Here is a 19,524-nt window from a genome sequence, read left to right on the forward strand (position 1 = left end):
GGGGTGGGGTTGCTCAGGGAAAGCACAAACATTTGAATTGTCTCATCTCATCCTCTGTTTTTAACATCTTTGTTTTGGTGAACTTAAGTTGGACTCACATGCAACTTAAAAAAAGCCTGGTTATTTTTAGTGCCTATATTAGTGCATTATAGTTCTGCATAATACTGGGGTTCATTTTGACATATTCATATATGCAGAGAATATAATTTACTTCATTTCAGTCCCCAATTCTTCCTCTTTCCCTCCTTCCTCCTCCTGCTATTCCCCTTCCTCTTTTCTATAGGTCTTCCTTCTATTTATTTATTTTAAATTGATACTTTATAGAAAATTTTAAATTGTTACTTTATACAAAATATATTGTGAGATAGATGGATAGACAGATAGACATAGCATAATTTGGTCAATTTCATTCTGAAGTTTCTCCCTTTTCCCATCCCTTCCCCCTCCTTTCAATTCCCTTCCTCTACTCCACTGCTCCACTAACCACCTTTCTATTTATGTAGGATCCACCCATCCCCCATTTTTCCTTATTTTGCTCTAGCTTCTGCATACAAGAGAAAATATTAGACCCTTGATTCTCTAAGTCTCACTTATTTGACTTTAGCATCACATGCATCTTTGATAACATTTACTAAAATGCCAAGTAGAGCAATTTTATGTTTCGTAAATGAACACCTTATCTGTTTTTTAAAACATTGATGTAACTGCTAATACAAACTTAAACTAGAAAAAAAAAGTTACAGATTATAAACCTGTTTGAAGAGATATGAAAAATGTCCTTACTTTTTAGGCTGCTTCAGGAACTTCACCAATCATCTGGTAATGTAAGTACAAGCCTGGCATGTCAGACCTTTTCTTACTGACCTCTGAATATCTTCAAATTCATTCACTCACTGCCTCCATAATTGTTCTTTGTTCTCTGGCAACAAGGTGGCCATGAGGCATTTAGCCAGGCTCATTCTAGCCAGTGCACTAAAGGTTAGTATTAATCATTGATACTAATCTATTAATACTACCAAATATTTACTCATTAAGCATTTATTTCCAAGTGAGTAAAACTTATTCCATCTTCAATCTTTTTGGTTGGTTCAAACCAGAATGAACCTGAAAGTTGTTCCCAGTTCTATGGTTTCTATTTCTTTTTCTTTTTTTAGGGATGCCGGGAATTGAACCCTGTGCCTTAGGCATGCTAAGTACACAATCCACCACTGAGCTATGTCCACAGCACAGTTCTGTAGCATCCTGCCCTCCCACACTAAAGGGTATATATAGGAAAGGAGGTATTCGCCCTTTCTGCATCATGTCTGGACTTGGTCTCTCATGTCACCTCTCTGTTCCTGAACAGGTATCTAATGAAACAATAAGGTGATAAAATCTGTATGGTTGGTGGAGTTTTGATATCTGTTTGGAATATCAAACCTTGGGATGCCAGCTCAAGGCCACCCTATCCCCAATGACTCAGACTCGGCAACCTCACTTTCTGTACCAGTGTAGAGTGTGTGTCTCAGTCTACTCAAGCCTCCCTAACAAAATACAACAACTGAGTAGCTTAAACAGGCACTTATTTGCTCACAGTTTGAGAGGTTGGAACTCCCAAATCCAGTTCCATAAAGGGTCTGGGAGTTGCTCATGAAGGCCCTCTTCATGGCTAGCAAATGGCTGCCTTCTCACTGTGGCCTTTCTTTGGTGTGAGTATATGTGTGTTCTTATAAGGCCACCAATGCTATTGAGTTGGGACCCCACACTATACCCTATTTAATCTTAATTACTATCTAAGAGCCCTATCTCCAAATATCATCATGCCACATTAAGGGTTAGGGCTTCAATATATGGAGGTTTTTTTGTTGTTGTTTTATTTTGCGAGGGTGGGAGACAAAATTTAGTTCAGAGCAGTAAGTTCCTTGAGAGTAGGGTCTGCCTCTAACTGAGGAGTACAGACTCAGATCTATATCTTTTAGACTAGCTCACAGCAAGAGTCGGATGACAACTGATGTCTTCCTGCTTCCCTCCAAGAATCAACAGTAGGAAAATGAGGATGTTATAGAAGAATGCCACTTATCACTGTGGAGATAAACAGCAGGCTGAAAGGACATTGTACATTCTCTCCTAGTAGCATAAATCCGTGCTGACCACGAGCACTAATCAGCTGGTCCTATAAATAGAAGTGGAGCCATTATGAAAGGTGACCTGTGAGAATGACATCCCCAGCTGACAAATGGGTTAAGTGGATGACATTTGCTCAGGTCAGAGAAGACTCCAGTGTCATAACCCCCACCACTCACATTGTCCTATGGGACTGTAGCTTGTGACCTCAATCCTCTATCAGAACTACTAACAGGCCTGTTCAGAGAGATGATGAGTATCTGGTAATAGATGATTAAAAGCATGACAGCTGTTGGAATTGCAGAGATATATGGAAGAAATGGGGTTAATGGAATATAGTATTGTGTTTAGGACTTACCTTTTAATACCTAACTATCTCTAGTCTCTTAGAAGCCTTCCAGAATAAAGAAGTAGTATGAAACAGCACTGTTTTTAAATGAAAGAAGAGATTATTTCTGCCAAGAGAACGTATGCTCATTTTATCATACTTCATAACCCACAATTACAGTTCTGTGTCAACTTATGACATGATACTCTTGCTGTTGCTCTTCCTTAGGTCTTTCTGGGTTCCCTTCACCATTCTGCAGCACAACCCCTCACCCCACATGATTTTTTTCCAGAAGCCCACACCTAAGACTTCCTAGAAGCCTACCTTCGGGCTTCCAAAGTTTCTCCACCATGTATGCAGAATGCTGCAAGTGCCAGGGAGTTTATGTCACCATGGGGAGGCCTATGGCTAATAATTGTCTCCTGCAGGAGAATGAAAGTCTAGCTCAGGGGTCTTGAGGGGGGACAAATTCTGTAGTGCAATTTATACTCCAGGGAATCTAGGAGCAGGTGAGACTTGTATTTCACCTGAAATTGCATCTTTGCTGAGATTCTAGTCTCTCTTGCCCTGCTTCTTCCAGTTCCCTACTAGATTCATATGGGAGCATATCCCAGATAGATCCTTGTCCATGAGTTATGATCTCAGAGCTTGCTTTGGATAACCTGACCCAAGGCAGATAAACCTCAATCCCCTGTGTCATTACCATAATTAATTCAAGATATCAAAAGTCCACTGGAAGTCAGATAGGTAGCATAATATATTCAAGGCTAAATAAGACCCAGTTCTTGCTCTTTGGGATTCTTATCCTGTGTGAGGAGAAATAGATGCAAAAGTTAGGACATTCATGGTCAGAAAAATTATGCACTAGACAGAAGTCCAAGGGTGAAACTGGACAATCTTTCATGTAGTTGAATATTTAGATTATCACTCATGGATCCCCACAAATATCTCATCAGAAGCCAGCAATTGAAATGAGATTATCCAGAGAAGATCTTTGGAGAGCCCTTTAGTCTAATGGATTGAATTCCCATGACATACATGGGAGAGTAACAAAACTTCTGAGAATATATCAGTGGAAACACTGCCAGGTTGAACTAAAATTAAGAGACAGATGAAATGAGAGAAGGCTGTTGGGCTTCTAAAATTCTGCAAGTGGAAAACATGCTGCTAAAACCAACAAACATATGCTACCCTTCATGAAAAAGGATAATTCTATGGAAGAGCTGTGGCCCAAAGGGCAGAGAGGGTAAGCACAGAGGGTAGCACCTTGAACTATATAGGATTAACCTAAGGCTTTGAAAACTAATGGGTTTTTTTATTGGATTTTGAAATATCTTGGGACTGGTGAGTCTTTTCCTCCTTCAATATTTTTTTTAAATGGGAATGTGTACAACTATCAGCTTGTCTGTCCTACCATTGTATTTTCAGAGCAGATACCTTGTTTTCCAGGTCCACAGATAGAGAGAAATTTTCTCCAGGATGAGTCATACCCAGCATCTGAGTCTCACCCATACCTGATTTAGTTGAGATTCAGGGCTTTGAAGTGATGATATAATGGGTTGAGACTCTGGGTGATGTTGGAATAGGTAGGGTGAATGTATGTAAGACAGACATTAACATTTGGTAGCCAGAAAGTAGACTGTGGTAGGTTAAATAACACCCACTATAAATCCATGATATATTCCTTGGAGCTTACAAGTATTCTCTCATATGGCAGAAGAGGCTATTAAAATGTGATTAAGTTAATGACCTTGAGATGGGGATATTATCCTGGGTTATCTGGGTGGGTCCAAATGTAATCACAAGTGTTCTCATAAGAGCGGGACTGAGGGAGATTTGACTATAGCAGCAGAGAAGGCAGAGCATGCACAAAAAGAGAGACTAGGGTAATGTGGCCAGGAGCCTAGAAATGTTGGCAGCCTCTAGAAGTGGAAGAAGCAAAAAAATGGATTCTCCTCTGGAGTCTTGAGAAGGAAACCGACATCCTGATTCTTACTCTCTAAAATTCATTTTAGATTTCTAAACCTCAGAACCAAAAGTGAATACATTTGTGTTGTTTTAAGGCACCAAGTTCATGGTAATTTATAATAGAGGCAATGAGAAACTTATACAAGTAATCACTGTGGACTTTTAACATAATGCACTTCTGTACATAATCCTTTTAATTCCTATATTCAATCTATAAAAGCCACCGGCTATTTTTGCTCTATTCCCCCAAGTTTAGAGAAATGAAAACAAATCAATCAAGGGCATACAAGAACATGACGTTCGGCTACTAGATGAGAAATGACTCACCATTCCTCATCATTCCTAAATGAATGTCAGAAAAATTCACCTTAAAATGGAACCAAAAACCAAAATGATGTGTGCTGGCTTTGAGCACTGACTGCCAGACAAACCATCCAGCTGGGGAAAAGAAGAAAGAAGTTGCACAAAGCTAAGGAGAGCTTCATCAGTGCTGTTGCTGAGATGTGGACCCTGTTGCAGAGGGATCTGTAGATTCCCCTTCCTGACCTGCTAATCTACCTGCTCTTGTGGTTCCACCTCTCGTAGTAGCAACAGCAACAAAAGAAGCCAGAGTGATAGCATCAGTAAAGACTATGAGAACTGAGGTCAGACAGCTGCTTGTATTTGTACTAAAAGATTCATTCCTTGAGGAAAACTTAGTGACCTTGTGTCCCTTACAGACTCACTCTCAAGTATAAAACACCTGAAAAAATCATCAGTGCTAAGAATGGGCGCTAGCTTCCCACTGGTTATGAAGGATCAAGGTGGGGGGAACAATGATACTACACTAGCTCCACAATACCTCCTAAGGCAATGTGATACCACAGAAAAACACACGGAAGACACATGTTTGTGGGTCCAAATCTTGCATGCATTAGTGTAGGATCTTTAGAATGTTGCTCCTGCTAGGTTTCAATCTTCTTATTTGTACAATAGGGGTAGCCATGCCCATCTTATGGAGTTTCCATGCTAATCAAGTAAAAGAATTATTCATTTCTTTCCCATGTTTTTTCCATTCTCCCTCTAGAACAGGGACAGATGCACTCTGGACGCTCCTGGTTGCTTCTAGCTTTAAGTTACCCTGCCTGGTCTGCTCAGAGTTTTCTTCTGAGTTTTACTACCTGTAGTGACTACAAATTTGGATCTGTGCCTGGCTTGGATTTGGCTTGCCTTTGGACTCCTTTCTGTCCCTGAGTCACCTGCTTGTCTCACAGATTCAGTATATATGTTAGAACCTAGTGAATTTTTATGTTATTTCAAATTTTTAATTATGAGAAAATGTTCCAGTGAGCATTCTTAAATAGGTACTCTTAAGCCAGGATTCTTTTTTCCTCCTAGGAATTCCTGAGTCATAAAATAGGCATCTCTCCAGCATTATTAGAGATTTCCATCTTTCCTCCAGAGTGGTTGTCCCGATCCTTAGTTACAACCAACGATCTTGGGAGTACCTACCCCTGCCCATCCTTGGCATGACTTGGTACTGTCAGCCTTGGATTTCTGTCATTCCAGTGGGTGTAAATGGAATGTCCTTGTGGATTTAATTGGCATTTCTCTAATTTCTAATGATGAACATCTCATTTTATCAGAAATAGAGTTTTCCTTTTGAATTGGGTTTATTGGGTTGATTTTCTTTTTGTCATTTCTTCTTTGGTACTGTGCTTTATACTTTTTACCCATGGTTTTTCTTTGAACTTTGTTTATAGAACCTTATTTATTCTTGTTTAGTTGTTTTAATTTTTTTAATTACAATGGTACTTTATTTTAATAGTCACAAGATTTGACACTTCAAAAAAAAACCACTAATAAATAACAAAAGTGGAGTTGTTTTAAATTTTAATGGAGTAGGCCTTATTAATGTTTTCCTTTATATATAATTTTTTTCCTTTCCCATTATCATAAATATATTTTCCTACATATATATTCTAAAACTTTGAGATTTTTGTCTTTCACATTTAGGTCTATAATCCATCTGAAGTTGATTTCATTTGGAAATTTACCTTAACTCTTCCCATATGGATCAACAATCATCTCATCCCCATTTATTGACTCATCTGTCTCTTCCACAATGATTTGTAATATCAATTTTCATTTCCGTCTACACAGTAATCCATTTCTGGGTTCTCTATCCTTTTGGATTTGCTTACTATTTCTCTCTGTGCCAACACTATACTGTCTTAGTTTACATTAAAATGGCTTTATCATATATCTTGCTATAAGCTAGTCCAAGTCCCACACCTTATAATTCTCATTCAAAGATACCCTGGCTCCTCACTGTTTCATGTATTCAGGATTTTCTTGATAAGTCCATGAAGAACTCTATTGGGATGTTGACTAGAATTGCATTGAATTTATAATTTAATTTGTAGTGAATTTATCATCCTTATGATATTGCATCTTTGCATTTGTGAAAAAGATATTCAGACTCTCACCATACCCATTAATCATGTTTTATAATTTTCTTCATGAGTAAACACATTTTTCTGTTTGTATATTACTAAGCATTTTATGGTTCATAGAATCAATTTTTTAAATAATTGTCTTTCTTTTTTCTGGGTTTTTTTTTTTTTTTTTTTTTTTTTGCATTTTATGATTGGTCCTTGTTAGTGTATAAGACCAATAGAGATTTTTATATTTGAAAAAGAGATAAGGTGACTGCTTCACCTGGTAATTCCCTGATGGGTTTAGGGTAGAACTTCATAAGCTTATATGCTTATTCTCTGATATCCATCACTCAATCTGCCCTATCCTCCAGACCTTGCTGCTGAGGTCTTAGGATAGTTGTGTTAGGTTGGAGACATGTTTCAGCAGGAAATAAGGAAATTATTGGTTGAAAAACCATTAGGATATTTTTATTTTTAAGAGTTCTCTTCCCCTTGAATAAGATATTTTATCTCTGTATATTCCACTTGTCTCCTCCATGCAAGGTAGATGGTAATAAACACTGACTTTACGTAGAAAAAGAGTCCTCCTCCCCATTGTTCCCTGTGGGAGCCTCAAGTCACCCCTCCCCCAATCTGTCTGTAGCCTTTCTGGTGTTAGGACCCTTCCAGAGCATATCCTCTGGTTCATTTAGGAACCAGTTCACATACACAACCCTGTGTCAAGTGGCAAGCCTTCCATGTTTGGAAAGAACCCTCTCTAATTAGAGTTCTTCAGTTTATCCAGCCCCTATATAGCTGAATGCTCCAGGTCCCCCTTGATGGAACATCTGACCCCTGACCCTGGAATCTTCTGCTGCTCTGGTGGGTACATTGTCCACTCCTCTCCTGATGGGAGTCAGCCTTGACAAGAAGGTAGAATATTCAGTCATTGACTGTCAGTCTGACCCTATCTTTTTCATGTCTTCCAGAAATTCCTATTAGTTTTCAGTTCCTCCAACAGCACCCTGCCTTTTCTTTTGGCATTGCTACAAACTTTTGCACCATTTTTTTTTAATTCTTTCGTAATTTTAGTGGGATGTAAAGAAACTAGAGAAAGGACCACGTAATTAATCACCATTTGGAATGAGCAGGATTTCTCTTCATCTCTTTGCTCCTTTGCCTATTAACTAGTCTAGTCTTCATATTTTATTCATTGCAATCATGGTTTATTGAGTTTTATTGAGTGAACCAAGCAGATGCTATTTAAAATTTACTTCTGTTTCATGCATGTTTCCTCTGTTTTTTTAATGCTAGCTTCTTTAAGGTTACAAAGAAAAACAAAATAAGCAAACAACTGGTACACAAGAAATCTGGTCATAGTACTTTTGATGTGCAAAGAAAATGCACCTCTATTTCCTCTAGTAGATTCAATGCCCTTTACAGGCACCCTCCTTGTTGGGTAGTGGGGAAATTTACACATTAACAATATCACATTCTCCCTCAGGCATATTCACATCACCACCTCTGTGCCATTCCTCCTAAGTATGGTGACCCCTAGGCTAGGTTCTATTTCAGAGTCCTGCATTTCCCCTATTATTCCCAAAGTGAGCTACTGTCCCCAAGTTCTGCTTTTTGTTTGTTTGTTTTCTGGTACTAAGGATTGAACTGCATTGTGCATGCTAATCACACGTTCTACCACTAAGTTACATTCTCACTCCCTGGTCCCATGTTCTTGAGCTTCTCACATGTAGCTGGGTATTTTGAAAGCCTCTAGTGTGACCCTGAAACCAGGGTGAAGCTGGGAAACAAGAACCCATTACCTGATAACTTGACTTTCTCTGTCTCCTCCCTGCTTCCCACAGTCCAGACTGGAAGGGGCTGTTTTCAGGCTTTCTGGATCATTTATATTGTACTTCATCTGTTGTTACTGGTTCACACTGAGGTGAACAGAGTTGGAAAGTAAGTGTTAGGAAACTTTCAGAGCAATATGACACTGTGGTGACATCCTAGTGTGTGGTAGTGGACTCTCCTTAAATAGGACACAGACCAGTTTTGTGTGAGTCACACAGTCTATTCTGGGTACTGGTCATATGCAGTAAAACCATGTATAGTCCATGACAGATTGGAAATTTGGGGAAAAAATAACAACAGTTCAATCGCCAAAGAGGTCTAGGAAAACTGCTTTGTCAAACTCTCCTATTCTAGCTAGGCCTAGCCACCACAATGGGTACACTGACCCTTCCTTGATATGGAGGAAACAATGATCTAAATGGGAATTAAAACATGTTACAACATCTGTTTTTCCCTGGTTTTCTGGTTTTTCATGGAAATTACTGACTTTACTAAAAATATTCTAGTAGGGTATATGATAGACAAAAAGCTAAATGAGCCATTCTTTCTCTTTGCATCCTTGTTATAGAGTACACTTTGGATAGGCTAGAAAGAAGGTTAGGTGGAAAAAATACAAAAGATACACTACAGATTTTTTAAAATTCTATGTTACATTTCTCCTTCTCAGAAAAGGTTCTAGCCAGCCTGGAATTTACTGAGTATGAAAATTTTCCTTTCATACTGTGGACTGGAAGTCCATTTACTGAAGTGAGGTCAGAGGAGATTAGGGCAAAGGGGCAAGTTTCCCAATTGGGGAACAACACTGAGTTCTAGGATCCCTGGGGGTGTTGAGAATTAAAGGACTTGAACCCTACATTCTTAAATCAGGCTTAGTTAGATATTTTCTGGGTAATTTTATAGGCATTGCCCGCACCAATTGATTAATTTCAAGAATGACTTTCTAGAATGCTTGTGTTGATAGGATTGCATAAGGTTAAAAAAATCGATTCTGTTTCCAGATCTGCAGCAGTATAATTGCAAATTGCATCCTGCTGGGCTGGCAAGTGTGATGACAATCTCTAAACGCCTCTGTGGAGTGGGGCCATGTCTTTACTGATAAAGATGAGGACTTGTAGTTCCTACTATTTAATATTCATGACCTCCCAAATGTCACAAACATGAGCACATGCTCACACACTTCTATTAAGAAAAATTGTCCAAGATTTAAAAATAGACTGAAAGGATTCCTATAGGCCTTTCTGCATCTTACTGGGCATGTCTAAACAGCAGCTTATAGTGGGGTTAACTGATTCTGTATGTCTCTGTGTCTTTGATTGATCTGTTTCTTATTGATTTGAATCTTTAACAACTCTGACGGATAAATATAATTTGTTGAAAACTGATAGAAATGCAGATGATTTTTGCCTTAATAGCAATGCAAGGAATTTTGTACAGGAAAGATCACCCCAAAGGCTATAGTTTCATTACCTGTGGGACAGAAACAAGTTCTATATGTAAATTAGCAATCTTATTCATGCAATGTTTCTTACAGCAACTATAAAGATTCACTTTTTCTAGTTCGCTCTAACTAGCTGTCTTAGCTTGGGCGGCTATAACAAAAATACCATATACTGAGTGGCTTGAAAAAACAAATGGGTATTTCTCACTGTTCTGGAGAATGTGAAGTCCATGATCAAATAGCCTGCATATTTAGTCTGGTGAGGGCCTGTTGCTCATAGGCAATGTCTTCTCAATGTGTCCTCATATGGTAGAAGGTACAAGGCAGTTCCCTGGGGCCTCTTTTATAAGAGCACTAATCCCCTTCCTGTGGACTCTATCTTATTACCTAATCATTTCCCTATTGCATTGGAGATTAGGTTTCAGTCTATGAACTTGGGGGGTACATTTTCAGACAGTAGCACCAGCTTTGCCATATTACTGATTCTCTCACTAATGAACTCAATACATCATTATCACTTGTTCACTTTGTATATTTGTATGATATTCATGACTTTACCTTTTTGAATGATCACACTCTATGTCCTTAGAAATAAGGCAATGTGTCAAAATTGAACATCATTCATACCAGAGTGTTGACATTCAGAGAAAATGTACCATCTCTATTTGGACTATAACTGAAATAATCCTTTGATAGGTGTGTAAAACAGTTTGATTTTCTTCCAGTCCAATGACATGATTTTCAGTACCTGAAGGCAGCATCCTGGCTCTCTAGGGAAAAGTGTGAAGCCTTCTACATGGTTTTCCTATTCCTCATTCCCTGAGGAATGCATTCAAGAGATTGTGAGTGTATATTATGAGCCCTGTGGCACGAGGAGAAGGTCCCCTTGGGGTGCTTATGGCCTTTGTCCACATGGTCTCTTGAGTCTTTGGTTGACCTTTTGGTCTATGCACCCTACAGGCTTCTACTGCTCAGGTTACTGGCTGCAGCAACTTGGGCTTTGCTTTTTGCTTTCTTTGTTTTTGTAGTTGTTGTTGCTGCTATTAATGTTGTCATTTGCTTATTTCTGCTTTTCAGTTTTAGTGTTGGAGAGTTTTGGTTTTTGGTTCCTTGGTTGATGTGGATTCTCACTAGCTTTCTCCCTGCTTCTAGAACCTCTGTGCCCCTTGCCTCTTTACCATACAGTCTGATGGCTCTAGAGCTCACTCCAGTTTCTGTACTGGGGAGCCAGACCACTGTGCTAGCCTCAGGGCTACAAAGAAATTAAGAGTAGTTTGATAAAGCTAAGCCCAGAGACACCTCACTCTGACCACTACTTCCAATAAGTTGTGTTTTTAAAGAAATTTGTCCGTTTCATCTAAATCAAACTTATTGCTATAAAGTTATTTATTTAAACTGTATATATTTAAATTGCATTAAATACTTGGAAAAAGATTACTTCAGTTAACGGCCAAATAAGGATATTGCATTTTCTCTGAATGTCAGCACTTTGGTATGATGTTCAATTCTGACACAGCGCCATGTTTCCAAGGGCACAACAGAAGTGTAAAAATAGAAATGTCCAAAATTTAAAGTCATGACTCTTACCCAAATATCTAAAATGAGTAAGTAGAAACTCTTACTGTTTTTAAATGTTGGCCAAATCTATAATGATGCCTCTTTTTCATTCCTGATATTGGTGTTTGTATTTCCTTCCTTCCTTTTATTCTCCTTGATTAGATTACCAGTTTTATTGATCTTTGAAAAGAAACAGCTCTTCACTTTGTCCTATTTTTGCCTTCTATTCATCAACATCTACTCTTGTCTTTATTCTTTCCTGCACTTGATATTCTTTGGATATAATTTGCCATTCTTTTTCTACTACACTGAGTGGGAAGCTTACATACTTTGATTTTAGACTCTTTCTTTTCTAAAATATGCATGTTGAGCTATAAATGTTCCTGTAAGTAGAGCTTTAGCTGTAACCCACAAGTTCAAAATATTTTCTAATATAAATTGCTTTCTTCTTTGACTCATAAGTATTTAAAAGGATGTTGCTTAATTTCCAAATATTTAGAGATTTGGTAGCTACCTTCCTACTAGTGATGGCTGATGTAGTTCCATCTAATCTGACTATAATTTCTCTGGCTCTACCTCATCCCATACTCATATGGGCAGTCTTCAAAGTGGATTTCTGTCAGTCCCAAACAGTCAGAGACCCTCTCAGATCTTAGTGTTCCTTCACCTTTACTCATGTGCCTTCTTACCCCCAAGTCTAACTAGAAGAGAAATTGGAAGATATCTTTTCTCTCTCCTTTATCATACTTTCTGCCATTTTTGTCCTACCTTTTTAATTTCATTTTTCCTGTATCAACTTCTCCTTCCTGAATATAGCTAATATCTCATTAAGAACATGAACATGGCTCTAAACCACAGGAGAAATTTATGAGCCAACTCCTCTAAATTGGTTTGTGATATGCTAAATAAAGAAGGAAATAGGGGAGTTTGGAAAATTCTTCTGGAGAAAAGAGCCTGGCCTGCAAGGCTATTATTCTGCTACATAATCATATTTTTGATAGTCAGGAACTGACTATCCCTGTGGCCTTTCTTTCTGCATGCCTCCTATAATGTTCTAATTTCCTTCCAGGCAAGCATTGCCAGGATGATCTAGGCTCAAGGTCACACACCCTGGAGTAAGAAAGAGAAAAGTAACAAGAGAAGGGTCTGGGTATGTTGAGAATAGCAGCTACTGTTTGTGCATAATTTATATTTCAAAAGAGGGTTTTCATTCATGGTGTTGTTTAAGCATTAACAATGGATTTTCTGTGTTTCTCTAGCTATGCAGGATCACAGAGGTGTGCAAGTCTCAAGCACATGGTTAATAAGAAGCCTCTGGGTACACCATGGGACCAGGTTAAGGGAGCTGACAGTGATTCTGGTTGTGATGGGAGAGAAAGATAGGATGGGCATGGGGGGAACGGCTATAGGAATGGAGTGGGACTTGACTGTGACAAGCACTGAATGACAAGCACAGATGATAGGTGTGACCCAGGTGGTGGTAACAAGGATGTGCAAAGTGTGGGAAAAGCTGCTGGAACAAATGGACAACCCCTGGCTTCTGCTAACCTCCTTCCTCTTTGATATCCAAATACCTTAGATCAGACCAATGACCAAAGATATTTTTAGGAAATTGATCTGACATTTCTAATCCGGTCACAATTTCATCTGTGGTCCTTATTTACCTTTTACATTAGTAAACTCTGGCAAAGACATCTTAGTGGATTTCTTTAAATATATATATATATATATATATATATATATATATATATATATATATGAAATCTTTTTTTTCCTCCAAATGGTGAAATTAAGTCAAGTAACTAGGATAAGCATTGAGAATCCTCCTGGCAACCTAACATAACTCTTCTACACTTGCCTCTCACAGAAGACCTTGCAATCCTCATGACATCAAACACAAGCCTTCTGAACTTGTGCTGCATTGTCTACAACTTCACCCCTCCCCAGAGCGCCAGCAGGGAGTATCTCTTCTGTCATACATCCTTGTATACTCAGGTATCTATGCTTTTGTAATCACATTCCACCAGGACAAAAAAATCCCAAAGACCTTTCCAAGAGTAAACAGAAATCAGGCACTTGCAGAATGTCTGCTTGCTGGCAGGAGTTTGCAGTGGTTAACAGATGTGTCCTGGGACATAATCAGCAGTGCAACAAAAAATAAACAGTGTGACTTCAAGTCTCATGCTTATCTTTAAAATGGGGAAAACAATATTCCAATGGATCTCATTGGATCTCTGAGAAGAATAAATGATAATATATGTCCAAAGTGCTTAGCATAACACATAACCAGAGTAAACACTCAATAATATTATCTGATGTTTATAATTGTTTTTATGGCTTCTCTCTATAGGTTTCCAGTCCTAGTCAAGTTGCAGGAGTATAGGATGTTCCTGTCCTCCAGGCTGTGGGACCACCTGGTTCTGGGTGGTGACTTCCCCATAACCCAGTCCCTGGTCTCTTCTGATAAAGGGACACACCAGGTTTCCTCCCAGGATCATTCCTCCCAGTCCAAAGTGAGCGCAAAGGGTTGGGGCTACAATCCACTGGTCAGGACCAGCCCATGCCAGGCTAGGACCCTTTTGGTACAAAAGTCTGGGAAAAGCTACAGAAACCCACATCCCCCACAATGAGTCAGACCAACTGCAGTGAGCAGCAAGCAACTGACTTGGCTGTCTCAGGGAGTAATTAATCTCCCTGAAATTAATGGCCCCTCAAAGGCAGGCATCCAAGTTGCAAGATTCATTTACACCTGCAAAGATGTTTATCAGGACAGACACTCCCCCAACCCACCCACCCCCACCTCCCTAGGGCACCATGGCCCTCAGAAATCCACAGAGGTCATTCATGATTCAGCAAATGCTCAGGGATCACTATCATAGGGCCCCCTGCCTACCTCCTCCATGCCCATAAACAGGAGATAGCAAAATAGGAGCAATTCCGCTATGGAGAAGCTGAGTGACCTTGAGCAAGTCACTGAACCTGGATCCTTACCAGCAAATGAGCAAGTTGTTTTGAAGGATTGGGTCCTTGTGTGCAGGGCAGCATGCAGAAATCAGAAAACAAAGGCAAACTTGCTGTCTTGATTTAATGCACTGATAAACCTTCTGCAGGGTAGGGGATGTGTGGGGACAGAGATTGATTATGGAAACCTGACATTTTGGAGGCTGCTCCTCTGAGAACAGGGGCATTTGGATGAAACCTGGAAAACAAATCATTAAATATGTTTTGTTTTATTCAAGCAATGTGATCAATCTGTGCTAAATCAGTAAAGTGGTTAGGGTCAGGAAAGAGGGAGAAGTGGGGCAGAGATAGATCAGGGACAGAGTGAGATGGGGCTGTGCATGATACACAAAATGCAGAAATAAAACCTCTGATATCATGCTCTTTTGACTGGTATCAAGGCTATAGTGAAATCACCTGTGTCAAAATGTCTCCCTTATCAAAACTGCCATATCTAATGTCCTGCTCTCCAGAATTCCACAGTGCATCATTCACTGCCCAGGCCAGTTCTGGACACAAACCTACCATGTTCCATTCTCTACTGCTTGACCATGTTTTATTCCAAAGAGACAGTGACAGTGAGATACAAAGAGCAATAGTCTGAGGGTCAGTCTCCAGGCAGAGCAATGGCTCTGTCCCTTAGTAGTTGTGTGATCTGAGGCAAATTGCGTGACCTCTCTGTGCCTTGCAGCTGGGGTTCTTCCCCTGCCCCCTAGCTGATCTTTCCTGGAAGGTTAGGAGGAACTCAGGGAAGGAGGTTCCTGTACTAGTTGGCCAGAGAGGTGTAAGGCAGCCCTTCCAAACTGGCTGAGCAGATGGAGAACCAGTGCACCAGCCTCCAGTGTTCCTGCATTCAGGGTATCCCGAGGGTCCCTCCTTAGGTGCTTGGCAGGCACTGGATAGGAAGCCTGAGTCTCAGAAGTCTAGGATACAAGTCTGTCTCCAAGTACACAGAATACATCAAGGATGCAGCACAAGAGTCCTCCAGATCCAAGGGCCATAGTACACATAAGCCCCACGGTAGGGCACTGACCAGGAAGTCTGGCCTTTTTGGCTTGGCATCTCAGAAAAAGTTTGCCCTAAATCATGCTCACTTGCATAACCTAGTTGTGGGCTTGGTTGACAGGGACAGCAGACATACTGGGAGTGCCATAACAAGACTGTTGAAGGCTTCAGGGGAAATCAAGTCCCAGTTTCCATTTTTGGCCTGACCTCTCTCCCAAGGGCCAATCTTACTCACTGCACTGGGGGGTTCAGGCATATAACTCTGAGTCCACAGTCATCACTGTGTAGTTCCATATCCAAGACCTACAGCCCCTCCAGCTGTCCTACAATGACTACCTGGACTCTGCCACCCGCTTCCTGTTCTCAATAGGCTTGTATGTGCCTTGGTCCCTTGCCCACACTGGCTGCCATGGAGCCAACCAGTTACCCCCTCTGAACCTAAGTTTGCTCATCTGCAGAATGGAGACACCACAGTAACCACCTCCAGGTATGGTGGTGAAGACTGGAAAGAACAAATGATAGTAAGTACCTAAGAGAGTTCCAGGCTCACAGTAATCACTAAACAGCATCCTTCAGTCAGCTGTCAATCCAACTTGCCTATTGCTGGGAACCATACTGACTCCTAAAGGTCAAACCCTTAGTGCTACATTTCCCAGTTGAGTACTTGTGATAAACTCCATACAACTCGCAAATCGTAAAATATTCACTATTTGACTCTTTATTGAAAGTGTGCTGATTTCTGGGTTAGAGGTTCTGAGAGATCCAGTTTAGCTATTTTACAATCAGCATTTCCAAGATATCTGTCACATCTGTCAGCCTCCTGAGCAGTCAGCAATGAGCCAAAGCTGCCCCAGGATTCTACTTGATCTCTCCCTCTTCATACCCCAACCTTCCAGCCCTTGCAGCCTCTGCATTTTGAAGCTCATACCACTCAGCTTTTGCTTCCCAGGTCCTTACCAAGCCCAGAATTCCTCTTCATTGTCTCCTGCTGCCCACCTCTCCATCCTATACCCATGGCCAGAATAATATCCCAAAAGGCACATTAACCACCAACTTGATTTGGTTCCCCATTGTCCACAGGATGGCATCCAGACTCCTTTGACCAAGCACAAAAGGCTTTCTATGGTCTCAGATCCCTAAGCCTCCCGTCCCCTTTCCTAAGTGACCTACATTATAATCCATCTGCCTTTCCCCATTGTTCCTCAACATGTTGGTGCCTGTTCACACAAATTCCTGCACCTGGAACATCCAGGCTCACTATCCAGTCTGTCTATTGTCCCTTCCTCCAAGAAGCTCATCTTGATCTTCCATGTCCCACATCAGAGGGGCATTTACTGTGAACTAATAAGGCTAAGTCCCAGAGCCCCTTACTTACACGAACCCGTTTTAAGACCCTGAGAGACACATGCCATAACACTAAGTTCATGTGGCCATATATTGTAGTAAAATTTCCAAAAGTCAGGTATACTAACTTCAATTGATGAAAATCACTGTTCCTTTCTGTTCCAGCTTCCTGCCTATGGGCTTGCTTCTCCTCTAATCTGGAGGGTTTCAGGAGTCTGCAGTATTTAGGGAATCAGTCCAAGAAAAAAGCTGGGGCTATACTTGGGGGGGCAGGGTTAGTGGCATACATTTCTTTGATCCACAGTGCCTTTTGCATAGAGGTTTTATGTAGCAAAGTTTCACAGGCTAGGAAGTGGCAGGGAGGATTCTAACCCAGGTTTTTTTCCTGACTGTTGGCTAATGACATGGAATACACTCTCCTGGTGTTTGTATGCTTAAAAATTCATTGATAGGCCTGTGATTCCTTAATTAAAGGCAGGATAGTCTGTTTTCAGAAACCTGTCAGCATTTGAAGTTATTCTTTCCCCTCTGCCTGCTCTCATATACCTTCTTGCCTCAGTATGCACCACATCTGGCTGGACACCCCAAATGGACTTCTCTGCTCTTGCCCATGCTCTTCCTCTGACCTGAAGTAGCCCAGTCATCTATGAGGCTCTTTTTAAATTTGTACTGCTGTGACAAGAAATACACCTCAAAAGATAAGATGTAGTGTAGACATCAAAGACAAGTGGCTAACAAGTGTCTTCAGTTAAAAGAGCAGTTAAAATTCAATAGTGCCAAAGAAAATGGAAGTGTCTAGAAATAGTACAATTCATATATGAAAGAACTTAGCAGTTTCTTCACATATCATTCATGCAACATTATCAGTAATGAGTTATGAGGCTAAAAAAATTCTAAGCTAAGCCAATAAAAAGTCAAAGTTTGGCCAACTTACATTGTGAGAATACTGACAACATTTTTATTTTCTATAGAAATAATTTTATAAAAGTAATTGAAGTGTTAAGAGATCAAATATCAGCCAAAAATATGTATAAAAACATTATAGAGGTAAAGCAAGCAGTTAACTTTTTAAAATGTTAATTTTCAAGTATTTAATGATTCTATGATATTTTTACAATTAATTTTTTATGTTTTTATTAGTGCATTATTTATTTGTATATATGTAATATTGGGATTCATTTTGACATAATCATAATGTGTATAATGTAGTTTGCTCATTCTCAATCTCCAGTACTTTCAATCTTCCCTTCCCTCCTCCCTCCCCCTGTTCCCCTTCCACTAATCTACTGGCCTTCATTCTATTTATTTATTTTTTAACTGATACATATAGTTGCACATAAAAGTGGAATTCATCAAGAGGTATTCATTCATGCATATAGCATAAGTTGGTCAATTTCATTTAGTATTTGCTGTGATTTGCTTTCTCATTCTAAGTATTCACTTTTGAGTTCATGATTTTGTATTACTTTTTTTTTTAAAAAAAAGGACTCCCTAAATTGCATGAACTTTAGGACCCATAAAATCTGAATCTGCCCCTGTCCCTCATCTCCAAGTAGGACCAAGCTGTTTGTCACTGCCCGTACTGCCAGTCATCCCACTGGGGACACAGCTCAGCTCCCCTAGTAAACTGACCCACAGGTTTGTACCATTTGTTCAACAGAATTGTACACTCAACCTACTGCTGCCTTCCTACCCCCAACACACACTTCCCTAGTCCCCCCCAACACCCAACAGCTCTCAGAAATGGAAATCAGGTCCTAATCACTGTGTAAAGTGGAAGTCTCTCTACAAAGACTCCCTTCTGGAAGTTCTGAGAACTTTCCAGACATTTGTTAAGGGGAACAGGATTTTAGAAACTAATTCGTTTCCCCAATTCATTGATAAGAGTTCTTAAAAATGCATCTGTTTACTGGAGATACTTTGTACAAGATACAAAAATCAGTAGCAAATGTCACTTGAAGTCTAAATAAATTCAATGAATAAAGGCTTACATGGTCTTTAACAAGAGATGTAATTTTCATATAAGCAGGGAGCAGTAAGAATTCAAATCCAAGTACCTGAATATTCTGGGGGCAAGAGAACACCCAGGACAGACCTGGACCTTTTCACCCTGCTCCACACAGCAGATTCTGAGGGGGAACCTGCTGGGGACACAGGTTCTACAGAGACTAGCTCTACAGTGTAAAAAGTGATGAAAGAGCAAATATCAGCTGCTGCTTACAGGATCCTTAAACCAGCAGTGCACTTCACACCTCATTGGCCCTCGCCACCATGGCCTTGTGAAGAAAGCCAAGCGATCCCTCCTTTATAAACAAAGAGATGGAGGTCATTACCAGCCTCTGCTAAGTGAGAGACAGAGCCAGAGCTGAATGTTCAAGTGTGGCAGACAAGCCCTCTGGATAGCCAGGAACTTAAGACCCTTCCCAAGGTAGGAGGAGCCTCACAGGGCACTGTTGGAGATTTCCCATTAAGCGGTATAACCACTCTGAAGACTAAAGGGTTTGGATGGGGGAAGATAACAGGTAGCATTT

At 40.1% G+C, this 19,524-nt stretch overlaps 1 protein-coding gene across 6 annotated transcripts in view; it reads right to left on the bottom strand.

The window, feature by feature from the left end:
* Positions 1–19,524, bottom strand: part of Ctxnd1 (cortexin domain containing 1) — a 48,998-nt gene that overhangs the window by 17,473 nt on the left and 12,001 nt on the right. The window contains exon 1 of one of the 6 annotated variants that reach the window (XM_047540542.1): positions 14,636–14,753. The exons of the other annotated variants lie outside the window; for them this stretch is intronic. The gene's annotated coding sequence lies outside the window, so the exon portion shown is untranslated. Of the gene's footprint in view, positions 1–14,635; positions 14,754–19,524 lie in introns of those variants that run through there. 6 annotated transcript variants of the gene reach the window in all.

Source organism: Sciurus carolinensis, chromosome 2 (genome assembly GCF_902686445.1).
Source record: "Sciurus carolinensis chromosome 2, mSciCar1.2, whole genome shotgun sequence".
Taxonomy (NCBI): domain Eukaryota; kingdom Metazoa; phylum Chordata; class Mammalia; order Rodentia; family Sciuridae; genus Sciurus; species Sciurus carolinensis.